This window comes from Protopterus annectens, chromosome 2.part0 (genome assembly GCF_019279795.1).
Source record: "Protopterus annectens isolate FY-2018-M chromosome 2.part0, PAN1.0, whole genome shotgun sequence".
Classification (NCBI taxonomy): Eukaryota; Metazoa; Chordata; order Ceratodontiformes; family Protopteridae; genus Protopterus; species Protopterus annectens.
Genome location: NC_056728.1, coordinates 1838214490 through 1838230649, shown reverse-complemented (window position 1 = coordinate 1838230649; position 16160 = coordinate 1838214490). Strand labels below are relative to the sequence as shown.

Sequence of the window (16160 nt, the reverse complement as noted above, 5' to 3'; positions counted from 1 at the left end):
AATGTTTATTTTTGTTCTTTTTCTGTCATCAGTGCTGCCTCCCAACCTTTCCATTAGCTCCTCTTTGAGAGTCTATGACTTATTCACTCCTTGTGAGTAGTCATTGGGTGAACTGTGAGAGCAGGACCATCGTCTGTGCACATAAGTTTATTTTTCTGCTTTTTATTCCCTAATCTCTCATTGTGTTTGCCCAGAACATGCTGAAGTGGGTTGGTGGATAAGGTGGTGCAATTTTCACCTATACCTCCACATGCAATACTATCAAAGCGTACCGTTCATTGTAAGCTTAATCACGGTGTGAGCATTGGTTCCTACCAGGACTCCACTGAAAGTATGCATAGGCACATTTTTGTTGCACCCTCCTCCCTGAGAGGAGCCAATAAGCTCTTCCCCTTCATTCTACTCTGTTTGGCTCTTTCAAAGCCAGGGTGAATAACTGAACCCTGGACACCTGGGTCACGTTAAGGACTTTGTCTTGTATGCCACAGATCTGAGTGAGAAGTGAAAGATTTTTTAAGTTGTTTTGTACCTATTTTAAAATATAGGTACACTAAAACTGAGTTCTCTCAACCATGATTAATCTTATCACAATACTGACAGTACCCTCTGGACTCCTTGTTGAAGTGTCTAAAGGCATTACACTTGACAGGGATACAAGTATATGGCATTTGTACAGAAGCGAAAGACTTTCCTAGCTGTAATAGGAAAGCTTAGTAATTGTTTTGGGCTAAAGAAAAAATGTAGACTATAAGCTGTACACATCTGGGTCTATCAAGAAGAAAAAAACATGTATATACAGTTGGCTTGGGGCAGTAGCTACTGTGCATGTACTTGTATTAATAAAGAAATCAGCACTGAGATAACATGAAACTGAAGATGAAAGGCATTAGCCATACCAGAAATGAGTCATCAAGCTGTTAAACTTTACCAGGTCCCACAACGTACAAGAAGTGTGGGCAGTGAAAATTGAGGGATATAAGGAATTTTACATGTTCAATGACAAGTGGAACAAATCAAAGTAAAGTGAAAGAAGCATAAACTAAAGAAAATGTGTATTGCAGCATATAGTAGGAGACCAGTTAGCATAATGGTTAAGGTCTTTGCCTCCCATGCACATGGTACAAGGTTCGATCCTGACCCCTCTGGTCAATGCCTGTTTGGAGTTTGCATGTTCTCCCTGCAGCTCTGAAAAACACGCTAAATGTTTCAGTCGCAAACTCACCAATGAATGGAGCTGTGGGCAGCAGCACAGACTCTACATGGTGCCCTGTGGGGGGGGGTGTTGAGAGTTGTATAAATTAACCACTTTGGGTATCTACTGCGGTGTGCAGTATCCTCAAGATAGAACACTGATCAGACAATGCTCACTGGCAGGGCTAGCCACTCAATGGTGTAAAATTGGTTCAAGATGATTTGGTCATTTTGACTAATGTCGCCAAATGGGCATGGGTATTTGCTGGTGATGAGTGAGTTGAGGATACGACCTGCTTTGGCCTATGCCAGGGACCCATGCTAATGATGGTAGGGTCCAGCAGCCCTGGCTTAAGTAAGCTGCTGGCCACCTGGTGTCCAGTTGCCCAGCCTGGGTTACCTGACATAGCTCTGTTGAGTGAACCTGCCAAACATGAACTTAGACTCTAGATCCCAAGCCAAGCAATTCTACTACTCAAGTGGAGGATGGGCTAGAAATGATGTAGGTATTGTGGTGAGAGAGAGAGGCTGTCATCAGAATTAGTGACAGACTCATGGCAATCAGACTGCAATGTAATGATAGGGCAGTATTCATAGCCTATGCCCCACACCAGGGTTGTGATAGTGAGAAAAAGTGTGTGTTCAGACAGCAGTTGTTGCTGTTGTGACTTGAATGCACATATTGGGACAGATAGAACAGAATAAGGACTGCCTGGGTCCACAGGAACAAAGGAGAGGCCATTCTAGACTTCTGTATAGCAAATGGTTTGATATTAGCCAACACATGGTTTAGAAAGAGAGATGTCAGATGATCATTGCTCTGCCTTTCTGTTGATCAAACAGGTCAGAGGGGACATGCAACTTGGGTAGACTTCTTCCTAGTAAGGAAAGGGCACTGGAGAGTATAATCAGTGACTGTCAGGGCATACCCAGTGAAAGTCAGCCCACACCATAAACCACTGGTTGCCAGAATCAGCTGCAAGTAGTGGTCAGAGAAGGCTCTAAGGTTAACAGAGACCAGGCTGAAGACCTGAAAGTTGACTGGAGAGAAAGCATAACAGTTCAAGGAATTAATCAGGTCTCTATCACCCCAAGAAGAGGAGGAAATAGGTGGAGTTGAAAAAGAATGGCAGCAGTTCAAAGCAGCATGTGTGAGGACTACAGAACAGGAATTGAAGCTCTTCATTTAAGGTTTGATCACATATGTTCTGTATCTTATTCTAGTATTACACTTGTTGTGTTTTAAGGTTTCTGTTCTGTTGGAAGTTTGAGTTTTTGGCTAGGGTCAGTTAAAAAGTTAGCAAAGAATTCCTTTGCAAACTGTAAATAACATCAGTTAATTAGTGGGGTGAGCTGAGAAACAGCATTGCTCTTTTATTTAGAAATATCTCTATTTAGCTGGTGTTTGTTTGACCTGCTTGCTGTGAATATTGCTGATCTCTGGCTGCATTTTTTTCCTTCCCACCCACTCAATTCTTGTATTCTTAAATTTGGTGGCTTTTGAGTTGCCACTCCTACTGTAAATTTCATTTTAGACGCTCCTCCCAGTCCCTTCTCATCAGCTCATTCTACTGAATACAGAGAGATCATATGGGAAGGCCCACCCACTTAGTTGCTCAACTTTGGATTATCTTGTTTCCTCCCTTCCCACATAACTTAAAAAAATGCACATTATCCATCTGCTTTTGCTCTATTTTTTCTTCCTACATTATTTTGCTTTGCTGCTTGTTCTCAAGTGTTCAATTGCATTTATTCTGCTGCAACTTAGCTTGTTAGTAGCTTGATTAAATTGTAATTCTAAGCATTTGGTTTAAGCACTTGGTCTTCAGGCTAGTTGTTTTACATTAGGAAGGTTTGTGGACTATACTCTTGTGGCAGGAGAGGTAGTTTACATCCTTCTAAGTTGAGAATTGCTGATTGAAGGCTTAGTGTGTTTGTTATTCTAAATGTGTCTTCGTTCTGATTTAAGCACTTGAGCTTCAGGCCAGTTATTTTACATTAAGAGGGTTTGTGGACTGCACTCTTGTGGGAGGAAAGGGTAGATTCTGCCCTTGTGAACTGGGAGTTGCTGGTTGAAGGCTTATTGTGCCTGCTTATTTGAACTGTTTTTCTAAAATTGGTGCACTTTGTTTGCTGTAGCATAGACTAGATTCAGACCTGCTGAATCTAGCTCTGTATAACTTGAGCACTCAGCTAGGCTATCTTTTATTGGGGAGGGTTCCCCAGCGCCCTGGTGGCAGGAGTGTGCAGTTAGAACTCATCTGATTGAAGGCTGCTGGGACAGGGCTCAGTTATGAGCTTTTTTTTGGTTAATTTGTTTAAATCAGTTTGCTACTCTTATATTTGTGTGTGTTTGTTTTCCTGTGTTAAATTGACCTAAACAGAGTTAAATATCTTTAGCATAATCTTGTTACAGGTTTTGCTGTGTCCATAGCTGTTTGTGTGATCCCTTTGTTTCCTTATATGCCATCTTGTGTTGGCTGGGGCCTGCCTGCACTTAGTGGGCGTAAGTGAACTGGTTGGAACTGGTCTGGCATAGGGTGTTTAAGAGCTCAGGGACAAGTGTTGATCAGTCAGTTCCAGTGTTTCTATTTTATTTTAATTTTTGTGGTATTTAAACTCTGACTTTCAGCGAGTTTGTGCTTGTTTGCATGTCGCACCCTGCCACTGTGCTGTTTTAACCCTTTGAGAGTAATTGCAGCTGCATTTTTCCCGTACTAGCACTCCTGTGTAAGTGAGGCCCTCCCTTGCAGCTACTGTATTGATTTTATCCAGCCCTACTCATACATGTAGGTACTGTCCTTAGATAGTACCCTCTCTACTATCCCTGACATCTCTTCCACAAATTCTGACAATCATGGACAGATAATTTCCTATGGTTTCTCCTGCTAGTCTGGTTGGTATGGGCATCCTAAGACAATGTAGCAACTGCCTCATTTACACAGACAACTCTGTACTACTGCTACCACCTAGGAACACAATATCCGATAGATGCGTTGCATTAAGAGCCTAGAATCCTTGATGTTTCAATCACAAGCCAGTAAATCTGGCACTGAGAAGGTTGTCTGCGCAAACACCACACACACCTGTACAACATACAACCTGTACAACACACACCTACATATACGAAGGTTCTCAACAAAAATATGCCTAAACAAGAGAGACCTCTGAAGCAAACACACACATGCATATCACAACCCACAGCACCAAACACCACACATAGTACACACGCCTGTGTCTCACAGCCTCAAATCCAACATACTAGTCATAGGGGAGACTATCGTGAGAGAGACAGATGTGTCCCTCACCAGAATAGACCAGGAGAAAGTCGCAGTAAGTTGCTTGTCAGGTGCTAGAATCCATCATATCATGCATGCACTCAAGTCTTTTAACAGGTACTGTTATGACTCTGTCGTAATCCATGTTGGTGTGAATGACTTGAGACACATCTCTCTGGACTATATGAAGAGACATGATTGAGCTCACTGAATGTGTCCCAGGCAGGTATGTCCCTAGCCTTAAACAGCATCCTACCATCACCCAGAATGATGCCTCAATACAAACAGAAAATGATTGACTTTAACAGTTGGCTTAGTTGTTGACTTGTATGTGTTGTATTTTTTTTTTGCAAATCTTCATTATTTATGTAACAATTGTGATCTATTTGCTCTCATAATTTGTACTGTTTATTTTCATGATTGTAAATGTTACCTTTGGAGCTTTTCTCCCCGGGCCTCTACTTAAAATGGAAATAAATCCAGTTAGACTAGCCCGGTCAACAAATGTAAAATAAAATAAAATAGTTTCTGGTGTCATTCCAAGGGGATCCAGTACCTGACAGCCTGGGAGGACATGATTGACAGACCATGATGCTTTGCCAGAGATGGCCTTCGGTTTCAGGCTTCTGACAAAGGCTCTTGCCTCTCCCCATTGTGCCTTTTTTAGGGAAGGTCATGAGCACAAAATTAACGTGAAAAATTCTAAATGAAATTTAAAGGTCATGCTGCTAAACCCTAGGAGTTTTAGCATGAAACTGCGCGCACTGCAAGTATTTCTCACCCTGGAGGATGCTGACATTTGTGCAGTCACTAAAACCTGGTTGCAAAGCTGTGGAGAGTACCCCAACCATACCACGTTACTCATTCTACCATACTTTCAGACCCCTAATGGAGGGCTGCAAAGCCAAAGAAAGTGGAGTTTCAATGTTTATCAAAGATGGACACAACTCCAGGCTGGATAAAATATTCAAATCATAGCAAGCTACAGACCCCCAACCATGATTCAGGATTCCCACTCCATCTGTCTGGACTTGCTTGAATCCATCAAGATTCAACCCTCTACCCTGAGCCTGGGTGACTTTAACAACCCAACCATAGAGAAGACCTATTCTAGGCCAAACTTGAACGCCCAGAGATTCCTCACCTTCGTCAATGATAATGCATAGGATCATCTGTTCGACACCCCCACAAGATGTGAAAATATCTTGGACCCTGGTACTAACCAACATGAGTAGTCACTGTAGCACCCCAACAGTGTCATCTTCATTATTGAGAGCCTACCATAAAGTGATCACTTTCGAAGTCACCATCTCCCCTGCCCCTCCCCCCCACCTTGTCACGGTCTAACAAAAAAACTTTTCCAAAGTTGACTACACTCTCCTGAGAGCAGGTAGAAATAACTTCCCAGCCACCATCCCTTCATTTAGAGATAGCACTAGTGTCCAAGCCTACACCAAAAAACTGTATAAGCACCCACATAGCTGCATGGCCTCAGCAGTACCTGACAGGACCAAGGCATCTTCATCAAAGAAGAGTAAATCTGTCCTGTGGACAGCAGCAATAAACAAACTCTATAAAGAAGGAAAATATTTGCTGTCCAGAACCAAGAAGGAGCAGGTGCCAAGTTGGAAGCAATCTCTCCATTGTCTGAGCAAGCAAATAAGGTCACTGGTGAAATCCTCTAAGGCTAACTTGAGTCCAAATTGGCCACATCCACTAAGGAGAATCACAAGGCCTTCTTCACATATGTCCACAGTCTCAAAGGTAACACCCAAATCTGCTCTGAACTGGTGATCAAGAATACCAAATACACAAAAGCCGTAGATATAGCAAAACTGCTGGAAGATTCAGTGAAAACTTCACCCCCTTTCCCCCACATCAGTAAACCAGGACATCGCTAGCACCTTCCCCCCTCCCATCATCACCAGGTAGCAGACATTTAATGCCCTCTCAAAGGCAGAAAATACAGCCTCTATGGGACCTGACAACATCCCTCGCTGCATCCTACCTGAACTCGGGCATGAGCTCTCAGCACCCTATTCACTCAAAGCCTTAACACCAACTTCGTCCCAGTTGAATGGAGGACAGCCACTGTCGTCCCTCTACACAAAGGTGGAGCGTCCACTGACCCAGGCAATTGTAGGCCCATCAGTCTAGCCTGATCTGCAAGGCCATGGAATGCATTATTGTGGACCTTATAAACAAGGACATTGACAACCTCCAAACACTTGACCTTACACAATCTGGTTTTGTTAAAGGGAGATCATGCCTTTTAAACTTGGTCATATTCTTCTAAACAGTCACCAAAGCCATGGACGAGGGGAAGACATTGCACACCACCTACATTGACCTAGCCAAAGTCTTCAACACTATTCCCCACTCGGGCATAATAGATAAACTCTCCCAGCTAGGCATCAACCCATATGTTACCAGATGGGTAGCTAACTGGCTCACCAATAGAACTCACTCAAAGTAGAGGAAGCCACCTCTAGTAGTAGACCCGTAATGAGCGATGTAACCCAAGGATTTGTCTTGGGGGCTGTATTGTTTGGGATATACTTTTCCAAGGTGCAAGCCAAAACCAGTGGTTATGGCTAACAAGTTTGCAGATGGCTGGAAGCTGGGTGCTGTCTTAAATTCCACTAGTGATGTGAACATCCTCCAAGAGGACCTTACCCAACTAATGACTGGTGCCAGAAGCATGGCCTCAAACTGAATGCCAAGAAATACAGCATTATTCCCTTTGGGGAAAAAGGAATCCCCACTAATTATCACATTAATAACATACTAAGCATGCAATCGGTCGTGAGGGACTTTGGCAACCTGGTTGATAGCAACCTTAATTTTGACCACCACGTTGTCTCCATTGTACGGAAGGCTTTCTACATGGCCTACCTCATAAGTAAGGATATTTCATCCAGGAGAAAGGAAGTCATAACATCCCTGTGCTCTTCCCGTATCAGACCCATTAACAAGTACAGTGCACCCTTTGGCATGTACCTTGCCAAGCACATGCAGCGGCGGGAGAGACCACAGAGGTTCCTGACCAGGAAAATCCAGGGTGTCAATCACCTATCCTGTACAGATAAGTCTAAAGGTGCAGTCCCTCAACTCAGTCTCGTACTGACTGCTTGGAGGTGACCCGTGTCTGGCATACATGGCAATTTCAGACTCAGCCTTGATGGAGTTGCTGCATATCCATAAGTCAAACTCCACTCGCCAGCCCACATGCAAGGCATCAACCTTGTCTGTGACATTAATAGAACTTGTTGGCGGGATAGATTTGTGTCCCAAAAACTCCCCCATTTGTGGAATAGACTCCCTGTCTATGTCAAGCAGAGTACCTCACTAGCCCTCTTTAAGGGAATTTGGACAACTGGATAGGAAGCAGAAAATACACCCCTGGAATCCCACCTGAGTCCCTGCTGGACAGGGGAACCAGGTGCTGACTTTGTGAGAACATGGGCAAAATTCTTGGCTAGGCTTACAAGGGCCTTTGGGCCAATAGCCTAGCATCATCCTATGAACTTGTGAACAGATATGTTGCCGAGCCAGTATGGAAGTAAGGTACATAAGTAAAGCTGGTGATGGAATGTAGAAGTCCAGGAAGTCATCAAAAGAGAGGAGGAGTGCAGAGAAAATTGGGAGATAGAAAAGATGGACCAGACTAGGAAAGAATACTGGTTGGCTAACAAAGAAGCAAAGAACAGGTAATCGGAGGTGCACACTACCAGCTTCTTGAAAGTGACTCAGTAGGTGGCACAAAGAAACTCTATCAGGTTGCAATGCAAATACAGGAAGATAAAGAAGATGGTCAAGACATCCATCATAAGGGATACCAGTAACAACCTGCTCACCAGTCCACATGACATCAAAGGCAGATAGATGGAAGGAGTATTTCCAGCAGATTCTGAATGAAGAATACCCCACATAGCTTTAGTGTCACAAACACAGCCTACAATGAGGGAAGAAGAGGAGGCCACCCTAGAAATATTAATAGCACTAAGGAAAAATGAAGTCCAAGAAAGCAGTAGAGTTAGATGAGGTCACAACAGTTACTATAAGATGCTGGGTGAGATGGAGAAATGGCTCTTGAGGGTACTCATAGCAATGTAGAGAGAGGCATATCCCAGATGACTGGTAAATAAGTATACTTGTGCTAGTGTACAAGAACGAAGGTTACATCCTCAGTTGTGGGGGCAGTACATGATACACAGAGTCATAGAAAGTAAGATGGGAGATGAGCAGTTTGGATTCAGATCAGAATGTAGCAGAAATTACTCGATATTTGCAGTGAGACATATAGTTGAAAAAAAAGCTGGAGGTGAGGAGAGAGTCCAATTGGGCATTCCTAGACTTTAAGAAAGCATATGACAAGGTCCCAAGAAAGCTTATTTGGGCAGTACTGTAGTGGTTCAAAGTCCCAGAAATGTTGCTAGAATCTGTGCAGGCTGTGTACAAGGGCCCAGTGACTATTGTGTAAACAATGTTCAGTCTCAGAGGGGTTCCTAGTGGGAGTCTATGTGCACCGTCATTCACCTCTGAGCCCACTGCTGTTGGCGATGGACTACATTAGCACACTGCTCTGAGGGGACAGAGCAACAAAGTTGCTGTATGCAGATGATGTGGCATTACAGGCAGATTCTGAGCAAGAACATCAGCAAAGGGTAGGGGAATGGAATGCAAAACTGAAGGTGCATGGGATAAAACTAAAATAAGACAGTGGTACTGACAGCAAATTGGGCAAATCAGAAGAAGTTGAGATTTGGGATAGAAGATATATAGTGGAACAGGTTAATAGCTTCAAGTGTCTGGGAGGGGTGGTTGAAGAAAAGGCAAGTCTGAATGAAGAGATCAAAGCTAGAATTAAATGGGCTGCAACCAATGGGCACAGACTGTCAGGGGTAGTGTATGACATAAGAATGCCAGAAAAGCTGAAAAGTAATGTGCACAAAAGAGTGGTGTGACCACTGCTACTGTATGGTAAAGAAACCTGGGCATTCAAGGCAGAGCAGATGAGGAAGCTGGAGGTGATAGAAATGAAGAGCCTAAGATGGGTGGTAGGATGCACACTGTGGGACACAAGAAGAAATGAGGGAATAAGAACAGAAGCCATAGAAGCAGTAGTTGCAGAAAACATCAAACAATTGATGGTGGTTCATGGACGTGCAGAAAAGTAGATGGCAATCTTGTAAAGATGATTTGGGGCAGGCAGAAAGAAGGAAAGAGGAAATTAAAGCATCCAGCAAAAGAGGTGGATGAATTGTGTGATAGAAGATCTGCAACAGTCAGGCACGAGTGTTGGAGAAGGCAGGAGTGTGGCATTGAATTGAGAGAGATGGCAACAGATGTTCTTCGTGTTTCACTGTTGCAGTCATCACATTTGGGTTATCTGCTTGCAGTAGCCCTCAGCTGGCCTTATCAAAGTCTTGGGTCCTGCGTCGGTTGCGGTCTCCTCTTCCGTGACGTCAGGTAGTCAGGGGTATAAAGCATGCAGCCAACGCCATTGCATCAGTCTTTCTTGCCGTGCGGTGCCCTAAGCAAAAGCAGTTTGCAAGTGCCGGTTGGCCGACTCCTGAAATTTTCGTTTTCGAGTTTCAGAAGCGAAGTCTTCAACTAAAGCCAAGTACCCCGTTGGGGGAACTTTTTCTTGCTCTAAACCGATGTCAGTAAAAGTCAATTATTGTATTTCTTGTGGAAAGCAAATACCTCATAAAGATTTTCATTCTTACTGTATTTCTTGCCTAGGCCCTGACTACGACGTATCTCGATGTCGGTTTTGTGCCTTATTAAAACCATGAACTATTCGTCGTCGTTACACTTTTACTTCTAAATATTTTGGTACTCTGTTCAGTTATCCAGATATGTCTTCCGTAAGCCACCTGACTACTGACATTCCGAAAAAATGCAAAGATAAAGACAGAGACAGGCCGCTAAGGTCCAAAGCTGCCGACGACACTTCTCCTAAGCTAGTCGCCAGTTCGCCAGTACTCAGTGAGGTGCTTTGCAGCCCCTGATACCGCTACTTCAGATTCGCAGGCCTCTACTGAGACCCATTCGGAATCCAGTATGCCGCGAGATGTTTAAACTGTGGAACCTGCAGATGTCTCTACCTTGAATGGGTCCGGAGCAGCTATGCAGGCGCACCGGATTCTGAGGATGTATTCAGGCCTACTGACGTGCATATTAAACCAATGCCATCTTCTTCTTCTAGGCCTAAAACTCGAACCATGCCTAGGAAACCGATGCCCAGACCGCATGGTCAGGCCTCTATGCCTAAAAAGCAAATGATAAGAATGGCTGAAGACCTTATTACTTCAATCAGGGGAAGCCAACCTTCCCCCCTCTGAGACCTAGGACTGAATTTGCTTATGATACTTCTGACCTGGATTCTGAAATTTCTGTCTCCTCTGATGATCAGGATTTACCCTTATCTACCTATGAGGATTCTGATGCAGAGGACTCTGCTTCTCTCCCAGACGATTTTTCTTTTGGTGAAACCTTGCATACTCTTGGGAACATTTTCACTGGGAAAGCCAGGATTACTCTGATTCTAAAAAGAAGCTTAGAGATTTCTTACTCCTGCCCCAACACAGGCCTTTAGCTATCCCTCCTGTGCTGGACATTGTTGACGATGCCTTTTCAGAATCTAGCTTGGCCCCTGATTCTTTACCTCCTGCTCCCAGAAAACCTGATGGATATTACAGGGTTCTTGATTCTCACAAGTTCCTTTTTAAAAAATCCTACTGCGGACCCTGAGACCATTTCACAGGGACCCAAGGGCATTAAGGCTACTACTGCTAAAAATCCTACCCCTCTGATAGAGATTCCAGGGCCCTGGATAGATGGGGTAAGAAGGTATACACCTCTGCAGCCTTGGCCATCAGGGCCTTAAATTGCCAGTTTCATATGTTAAAGTATTAGCAGCATATTATTGGATTGCTTAAACAGAAAATTATGTTGATTCCTGATTGTGCTGAAAATAAGGATTTACAGGATTTAATGCAGTCTGCTGAACAGGTTGGAAAACATACTTTGCAGTGTGGTTTTGATTCACTAGAGGCATCTTGCAGGGCTGCTGTCACCGGGTCTGTACTTAGAAGGCATGCTTGGCTTAAGGAGCAATCTTTGCCAGGTCATGTTGAAACTAAATTGCTGGATGCGGATGTCCTTTAAATCAGGACCGCCTGTTTAAAAAAATGGAGGAAAAAGCTAAATCTATGCAAACTGAGATTTCTTACAAGTGCAGCCTCCTATATTTAGTAGGCATTGGCCCTCAAAAAATTGTTCCTTTCTGCCTCTTCCAGGCCTTCTCAGTTCAAACCCAGAACCAGCAGAACACCCAGGCTTCAGTCCCAGGGTACGCACAGGACTAAGCAGTGGGGGGCTCCCAATTCCAAATCTGGGAGTAGTAAGACTCCCTATGGTAAGCTGTCTCAATGACTTAACTTAAAAACTTCCAAGCACTTCCAACTGACTGCTCCTTTAGGGGAAAGATTGCTCTGCAAGCAAAAAACTTGGGAACTCATTACCCAGGCAAATGGTTGGCAACACTGGATTTAAAGGAAGCCTACCTGCACATCCCAATCAGGGAATCTTGCAGAAAATACCTACGCTTCAAAGCAGGCTGCATGCACTGTCAGTTCTCTGCACTGCCCTTTGGCTTATCTACTGCGCCCAGGGTATTCACAAAGTGCCTAGCTCCAGTCATTGCATTTTGCAGGCAAAGAAATATTCAAATATACCCATACCTGGACGATTGTCTAATTTAGGCAGAAAGCCAGGACATACTTCTGAATCATCTAGCATTTGTACAAAAAGGTGTTAACTTGTCTGGTGTACACCATAAACGAAAAGAAATCACATCTGGTACCCTGTCAACAAATCATATTCCTGGGAGCAAACTTTAATACAACTTCCCAGATGGCTTTCCTCACGCCAGAGAAACAAATTCATTTGACAACTTACTTCAAACTAGTGGCCACAAAAACCCTGCATTCTGCAAGGCAAATACTGCAAGCCTTGGGGTTCATGGCCTGGTGCATTCTCCTAATTCCATATGCAAGACTGCATATGAGGAAACTACAATGGTATCTAAAAAGCCTATGGTGTCAACATTCTCAGGATCTAGAAGCAATGATTCCTATCATACTTTGCTTATGGTTAGAATTCCTTTGGTGGGCAGAGGCCTGCCACCAAAACAAGGGACTACCATTCACTCTACCCCCTGCCACCCAAACCCTAACAACAGATGCATCAGACTATACATGGGAGGCTCACCTGGCAGGGAAGTGCATTCAGGGCAAATGGAAGCCAAGTCAAATGCACCTGCATATCAATCTAAAAGAAGTGTTAGCTGTACAGAATGCTCTGACAGTCTTCAAGGACCACATTCTTCCAGGACAATTAATGGTAAACACGGACAACACCACTGTTATGTGGTACATAAACAAGCAGGGGGGTACACATTCTTACCCCCTCTGCAGACTAGCCATAGCTCTGTGGAACACAGCCTTGAGCTACCAAGTGCATCTACAGACTCAATTCCTGCCAGGAAAACTAAATACACTGGCAGACGAACTAAGCAGAAATCTCATGGACCCACACGAGTGGAAACTGGAACCAAAGATTTTTTTCAACATGTTGATCAACAAATAAGGGCTCCCGGATATAGACCTATTTGCCTCCCCGCAGAACTACCAATTGGACAAATTCTGCACAAGGACTCCCCATAAACAAGCTTGGAAAGTGGATGCTGTGTCCTTCAGCTGGAAAAATCTATCAGTTTATGCCTTTCCTCCTCTGCCTCTCCTCTCCAAAGTGCTACTAAAGATCAAACAGGACAAACTAAGGATGATACTGATTGCACCAGACTGGCCACGCCAACACTGGTACCCCCTCTTGTGCAGTGTGTCACAGCTGGCCCCATGGCACCTACCTCAGACCCCTACCCTGCTGTCTCAGCAGGAGAGCCAGATTCTGCACCCCCAGCTTCAAACCCTGAACCTGGCAGCCTGGCTAATTTACCTACTATCTCCGTTACCATCCCTCAGTAAACGAGTGCTGGATGTCATTTTGGAGGCAAGGAGGCCTAGTACTAGGAAATCTTTTGCTGAAAAATGGAAAAGATTCTGTGCCTGGAACCAAACTCAAGGGATGGCCACAACAGCACCCAATTTACCTCAGATTCTACTTAACCGAGATGCTTCACAAGGGCCTTTCCTTTTCCTCCATCAAAATTCAGGCATCAGCCATTTCAGCTCATTACAACACAGAACCACCCCTCTTTTCTCATCCACTACTCAAGCAGTTCCTCTGAGGGGCCAAAAACGTTAAGACCACCCAGGAGAGCCCCAACTCAAGCCTGGGACCTTAATTTTGTATTGGAAAAACTCACTCTTCCTCCTCTTGAGCCAGCTGCAACTGCAGAGTTAAAATTCCTTTCTTGGAAAACAGCTTTCCTTTTAGCAATCACTTCAGCAAGAAAGGGTATCTGAATTACAGGCCCTTATGGCGGTGGAGCCTTTCATCATCTTTCATGCGGACAGGGTGTCCCTCAGGACCAATCCCTCTTTCATGCTCAAGATGGTATCCAGTGTGGCGCTTAATCAGTCCATTCATTTGCCAGCCTTCTTTTCTAATCCACAGAACAAAGGGGAACGGATACTGCACTCCTTAGATCTGCACAGACAACTTAGATTTTACTTGGACAGGACTAAACCTCAAAGGAAATCTGATAACTGCTGGTGGCATTTGCTGCAGGGGCAGAGGGGAAGACTATTTCAAAGCAAACCATTTCTAAGTGGATAGGCCATTGCATTCATTTCTGCTATAAGCACCATGGAAAACGTATACCACGGGGGATTAGACCCCATTCAACCAGGGCTGCATCAACCACGGGGGATTAGACCCCATTCAACCAGGGCTGCATCAACCTCTACAGCCTTTCTCAGAGGTGTCCCTACCAGAGACATCCTAGAAGCTGCTACCTGGAGTTCTGTACATACTTTCATCAAGCATTACCATTTGCCGATTTTCTCTAAATCCAGAGCTGACTTTGCCACTGCAATCTTGCAGGGCCTTATAGCTGGTCCTAATGCTATCTAAATTCCTCCTCCCATCCTTAGCTTTGGGAATCTACCCAAATGTGATGACTGCAACAGTGAAACACGAAGAACATAGTACAGTTGTGTACACTTACCATAAATGTAGATGTTAGAGTGTATTCACTGTTGCAGTCCTGGTTACCCTCCCTCCAGTCCCCTGACTTCCTTTGGCTATACCTCTATTCTCCTTTACAATACTTAAAAGCTTTTTGGTGTATTTGCTTTTTTGTTGGAGGCATAATGTTATATATATATATATATATATATATATATATATATATATATATATATATATGTGTGTGTGTGTGTGTGTGTGTAATTGCATCCCATTAAGTGGGGCAAGAAAAACTGATGTAATGACGTCGGCTGCATGCTTTATACTCCTGACTACCTGACGTCACGGAAGATGAGACAGCAACCAACGCAGGACCCAAGACTTTGATCATCAGGCCGACTGAGGGCTACTGCAATCAGATGACCCAAATGTGATGACTGCAACAGTGAATACACTTGAACATCTACATTTATGTTAAGTGTACACAACTGCACTTTAACATGACACCTCAACCCCATGTTGAAAATGGGAAAAAAGGGGGTTGGTGGTGATGATGCAGCAGATAGCTCAGCGTCATAAAACACTGTGAACGTGCTGTAAGGGACAGTATTCTCATAAGAGAGATTACCCAGCCTCGATTCAAGTGTATAAAAATGCACATTCATTTTGCAGAAGTGTATAGAACTACACAGATTACAGATTAAGACAGAGCCATTTAGTTTTTTTTTAATTAATGTGTCATACGGGAATAAGTGATGGAAGATATTGACACGGAAGATGAGCAGGCATGTGCAACTTAAACAGTGGCAGTTTTTAACTTCAAATTAAAGGAGAGGGGTGAATGGCAATGGTTTTCATCTTTCTGATGTCCAAAGTGGAGTATTGTGGATATTGTCAAGACTGTACTATAATAACTGAGGAGACAAATAGCTGAATGAAGCCAGGGGTCATCTGAAGGCTACTATGCCGTCAGAAGTCATAAGGTTCTAGGTTATTGTGGTGCATTTTAAACCTTTAAAGATCATAAGTAAGGGAGGAAAACTCAACCTTTTTCCCTTTCAAGGAAGAAATAACATATGTCCATTGCATAATGTTAAAATCCGAGAGATATCAATTCCCAATAAACTGAAGAAAAATACCTGAGAAGATGTCTGAATCCTATCTTGCTATAGTTAAATGCAAAGAAGGAGCAAGAGATGTAAGGTGAACATTTGCCAAGAGTATTACCTCAAATAGCAGAAGTAAAGCAGAGTTGTGCTACCATAATGACCATGTACACCTCAAAATAAATACATAAATAATGGTCCGAGTAATGTATTTTAACTCACTCCTGTCAGACATGCACACTGCAACCCACTGCCCTCCATACATGCATACATGGATATGCAACCAATTATAAATTTATTGATTGTATACCTGAGATGTCTGTGATCAAATAAATACATTTATCTCATTGCTGTCAGATACATGCAGTTGCAGCCTCTGTATACAGTTACATGCCTATCAGTTTGTCACTTTGACTCTGTACAC

The 16160-nt window shown here is 43.6% G+C and overlaps 1 protein-coding gene across 2 annotated transcripts in view; it reads left to right on the top strand.

Annotated features, from left to right (window-relative positions):
• The window catches only part of PLEKHM2 (pleckstrin homology and RUN domain containing M2), a 1089177-nt gene that overhangs the window by 647525 nt on the left and 425492 nt on the right, over positions 1–16160 (top strand). The window lies entirely within an intron of this gene.